Here is a 5,568-nt window from a genome sequence, read left to right on the forward strand (position 1 = left end):
TTTGGAAACAACTTGGAGAACTTTGCCACTATTTAAAACTAGTTTATTACATGCACTATCTGCTATATTAAAAAAAAAAAAAACAACAAACTGATTAACCTATCCTTGTATAAGTTAGTATTTAAATAAGGAAACTGTAATAGCACAGTAGGGGTGTTTTAATGTCACATGAAGCTGTACAGCAATTATTCTGTGTACCATGACTAACTCTTGGAATATCTTCAGAATATTAATCACATGATGCTACCATTGTCAAAATGATGTTTCGCATTCCAAATATAGTTCTGTTATTTCCTAATGTTACAAGAAGTAGGTGTATTGTTAGCTAGGCTGATAATTCAACTTATTCACATGGGGAGTTTCTCACCCCATGTTTCATGGATCACCAAGTCAGTCAGATATCAAATAATAACCTAAAAACCCCTTCCTTCTACTCAATCCCATGAGCAAGTGCAGAAACTTACAAAACAAGAGGAAGTATAAAAGCATATTTTAAATGTAGCTGAAATTTTAATCATTTGCAGATGAAAAAATTGGGCAATATGCCCAAAGGTTCTAGCATTTTTTGTTGTTGCTGTTCTACAGAAAGTTTTATAGTGTCCTCATCTAAAAAAAGTTGGGAATATTGATCTGTAAAAAAAAAAAAAAAAAATTAACTTGTTCAAACACAGTACGATGATGGCATTAAGTGCAGTGCCACTATTTCTTTAAAAGACGGATAACTATGCTGTATGTATCCATTCCAGAGCAAAAATGGATACAAAGACACCCAATAAAGGGCCTAAATTGGAGATGTTTGGGTGGTGTGTGCCTGGTTTGGTTTTGGTTTTACTGGCTTCTTATTTATGCAACCATCATTAAATTAAGACCTATAATTTACTTTGGAATTATTATTTCTGACTTTAAGAGAATGAGAGGTGTGTCAGAAATTGCATATACCCAGGAAGAGGGAAGCTTTTCTCACTCTCAAACTGTAATTATCTGATTTGGAAAACTTAAGTGTAAAAAAAATACAAAAACAAAACAAATCAAGAAAAATGTTATTTTAACTGTGGGCCCCAGTACAGCTGCAAAACTCCTCATAGGATCCTGAAAAGCAGAATGCATGTGTATATGAACACACGTGTGATTATACATACATGTGCATACACACATACTCTGTTGCTTGAGAGCAATCATTGAAACGACAAAGTTCAAAAGTCCCAAGATTGTGCTGGTTATCACCGATGATGCCAATTCACAAATATGTCTTAGCAACTTACATGCCAAAAGCTCTTGTTTATGACCCAAGGAAAACATTCATTTTATCACCATTCCACTAAAATGTTCTGGAAGCTGTAGCTGGCAATTCAGTGCCTGTCTACTGCTTTTCAAGGACAGAGAGACTGACAGACAGAAGCGCATAGAAAAGTGTGAATTAAAGACCCTAAAGCCTGACATGTGGAAAGTGAGGCTCCTAAGGAGGTTAACAGTAACTCTGCTGGTGAACTTCTTTAGGCTGTTTTGACACCATTCAAAAGTTTTAAGCTGACTGGAGCTTAGTACTCTGGTCATGAGATCCTGCAGGCTTTATGAACTTTCCATTTTGCAGCAAGGCACAACCTCACCAAGAAGCAGACAAGAGTCATCACCTCCTTAGCCCAGCTTAACCACCAGCCTCATCCAAGTTCCAGGTCAGGTACTGGGATTTTCACACCAAGGCGGATGAGGCACCCTACAGCCACAGCTACAGGACCAGGCTTTGCAGACACTAGACACCTAATCTACTGATTTCAGGATGAGAAAAAAAAGCGTTAAACTGAGCAAATCCTGGCAAGAAGGAAGTAGTTTTACACCTATGCAGAAGCAGAAATCTAAGCACATAGAAGGGGGTTTGTACCTCTAAAATTACCTAAAAGATCAGACAAAGGTTTTGTGACTTGTAGCCTTGTAATTATGTCTCAATTCTACCCAAGTACTATTCTAGGCCAGCAAAGGTTTTGCAAATGGCACTTGGATCACTGTGTCCAGACAGATGACTAGATTAACACTGGGTCTCTTTGTGGACCTATGCTTAAGTCTGCTGTAGCAAGGGTAAAGAATTAAATTTGAGCAAAAACTTCCACAGACTAAATGCCAAAACCAGGAAGATGAGCAAGCTGTGCTTCATTAAATAAATTGGGAATCGCCCACAACAATGCCAAATGAATGCACACAGTCATGCCCAGCTTCTGAAGTAACAGTGGGTACCTGGGCCTGGCTACCATGCAAGCAGAAAACTACCTGGGAATTCCAAAGCTAACAAGTTACAGATGAACACTTTCTGAACATTAAAGCACACACACAAAAAAATGAGTTTGCTTGTTCCTGGTGTTATGGATTGCCAGAAATCACACCAGAATAGATCAATTTCTATGCGGTTTTCATACACAAAAAACTTCTGTTATCTGACAAGCAAAGAAAAGTCTCAAGAAGGTAAATATTTATAAGCTTAAATTAGCAGGCTGTGATACTTTTTTTTTTAAAAAAGTAGTATCCTATTCTTTCTAGTCCAGTTGAGAACCAAACAAGGTGCTGTTCTGCCAGGCAGCCTCCAAAGACATTCCTTAGCCTGCAGTGCTATCAGCGACAACAAATTGAACAGCATTTACATGATTTGCTTGACTACCTCTGTTCCTTGCACTGTCCTATCTTCATCCTTCCAAACATCATTTAGTAGGTAAAAGCAAGCTTTGCCAGCAAACAAAGAGGGAAAATTAGTTGTTTCCAGGGATACATACTTACGCTATTGTATGTGTGATGTTGTGGCACTGGGCATACAATAATGATGCTTTCACGACTGCTGTTCATTAGCTTCACTCATTCTACAGCATTTTCCAAAGATACAACTGGCCAGTTAATTTGCTGAATTTTGCTATTTGCTAATTTGACAAATTTGTTAATTCGTCAGTTGTCTGCTCTGAAAAGGGAGACAGCAGAACTAGAACTTGGCTTTAGTGCATTTTATTGAGGACAAGCTTTCTTAGAACTGAAGACCAGAAAAAAAGTGTGTTTTCACCAAAACAATCAGATAAAAATAATTAGATCAGGAAGAAAATAATCAGCAACAAGATCTCACAAAAATAAAACAAAGACATGGGAAGTTAAGTTTCAGGAACAAGACAAGTAGCCATCTTTAATGCACTTGTTTTAGCTGGTATTTTAGAATAGCTCTTCTACACATCATTTTACTCAGGGAAAAAAAATAATAAAAGTTGTTTACCATATGTAAACAACAACTAGTCACTTCAAAATCATTAGAGAACGGTTTTGCTACCTACCATACACATCAATGTTGCTTTTGAACAATGACTCTGATCACTTACAGACTCCACTGAAAATGAGGAAGAACCCCACCATTTTACTTCTTTCCTCCCAAAATAAAAACCTTCATGATTTTTTTCTTCTTGCTAATACTTACTGATACACCAGTGAAAGGAATAACTCATCTTGAATGTGCATTAATTACTGGCTACTCCTTTAACAAACACCAATTAAGGCTACCGCATGGGAATAAAGCCCACTATCTTTAAATGAGAGCTTTTTAGTATTAGAGCATTAGTTTAATGATGCAAGTATGATATACAGTTTGCCTATTCCCAAGCAGGTTTTTGCTTGTAGCCTTTTTTGCTTTATCCAGTCACATTGTGTCATAGGTCTTGTCACTCTAGTTGTGAAGAAATCTATAAATTACCTAAAGTTAATATTTTCTTCCAGGGTCAACTTACGGCATTTTCATTGCTCTTTAATGAAAATAAGAAAGCTGTTGACAACATGGGAGGAACCAGATAAAAAAGAAAAAAAAAAAAATCCAGTCTTTTCTTCAAGGAAAAATCTGTATGATGTGGACATCCACCATGGATGAACAGATAAAGGCATGTTCTGATGGATAATGTGAGGTTGGATGCTTGAATTATTTAACTGCTCTTAGCCACTTTCCTCTGGCTAAATAACCTAGGAAATGGGATATCTAAATTTTATATTTGTAGCACTTTAGCGAGTTTGTTGTACCTCAAATGATATGAGTTTGAATGGATACTAGCAAACTTTTCAGTCTTGCACTGAACCAACTATACCGTCTCAACTCATCACCATACTCTTAAGTGAGTTAACTCCTCTAAAGCCAACTTACTGGTAGGAATTTGCAGCAGCCAAGTGCCCCAGATAGCACCTATTCTCAGCTGTCAATTAAACCTTCTCTTTAAAGTCAGAGACCCATTACTGCAATATTCCCTGAAGCCCGCCCTAGGTTGCTAGGGTGCTACATAAGGAGGTATGTACGATACTTCACATAATGAAGTATAACACAGAGATGTAAGAATTAATGGAGAACTAACACAGTTAGAGCCATAGGCAAAGCAAAGTCCTGCTTGTTCCCTGCTATACCAGTCCTACATCAGGCTGATATGACTGGACTGAGACAACCACAGCCTATAAAAACATACAATCATAGAGTAGTTTGGGTGGGAGGGGAGTTTAAAGACCACCTGCTTCCAGCCCCACTGCCATAGGCAGGGCCACCTTCCACTACACCAGGTTGCTCAAAACCCTGTCCAGCCTGGACCTGAACACTGCCCACGATGGGGCAGCCACAGCTTCTCTGGGTAACCTGTTCCAGTCTCTCACCACCTTCATAGTGAAGAATTTCTTCCTAACGTCTAATCTAACTCTACTGTCTATCAGTCTAAAGCCATTTCCCCCCTTGTCCTGTCACTACATGCGCTTGTGAAAAGTCCCTCTCCAGATTTCCTGCAGGCCTCCATTAGGTATTGGAAGATTGTCATAAGGTTTCCCCAGAGCCTTCTCTTCTCTAGGCTGAACAAGCTCAACTCTCTCAGCCTGTCTCCATAGGAGAGGTGCTCCAGTCCTCTGAGCATCTTCGTGGCCTCCTCTGGACTCACTTGAGCAGGTGCAAGTCCCCCTTGTGTTCAGGCCTCCAGAACTGAACACAGAGGCCACCTGCAGATGGGACCTCATGAGAGAGAGTACAGGGGGAGAACCACCTGCAAGCAGTTGGCTCCATCTGAACTCCATACTACATGGACCTACCTTCTTCAGTTCCACCATCACGAAAACCCCTGCACCACCCCAGCTGCTACAGAGTAAATGTGTTCTGTGACACAAAGTAAAAGCATGTCCAAATAATTCTTTGACAATTTCAGAGATCTTATAGTATGCAAAACGTTAACCAAAACCAAGATTCTTTCTCCGTATCTTCAAACCCCATATATACAGCCAATGGAAAATGCCATCTGTAGTATTGCTAGTAATTTTATTCAAAGTTGTACCTCTCAAACTGCACTCACAAATAAACCCTGCTATTTGACCAGGGAATGAGATTCAAGTGTAAGGTGACGCTGAAAACTTGCCATCAAGTCTGCCATAGTTACTGTGACCCAAAACATTGTCACAGAATTTCTGGCAATAGTCAAGTCTTCCTCAATGAAGAAAAATCCCTGTATTTAAGACTATTTCTTAGATCTTAAAGAATTCCAAAAGTTTAATGAAAGAAGATACTACTTCTGAAGAAAAACACTGACAGTAAGAGAA

Source organism: Pezoporus occidentalis, unplaced genomic scaffold (genome assembly GCF_034315485.1).
Source record: "Pezoporus occidentalis ecotype Australia unplaced genomic scaffold, CSIRO_AGI_Poc_V1 ctg5, whole genome shotgun sequence".
NCBI lineage: Eukaryota > Metazoa > Chordata > Aves > Psittaciformes > Psittacidae > Pezoporus > Pezoporus occidentalis.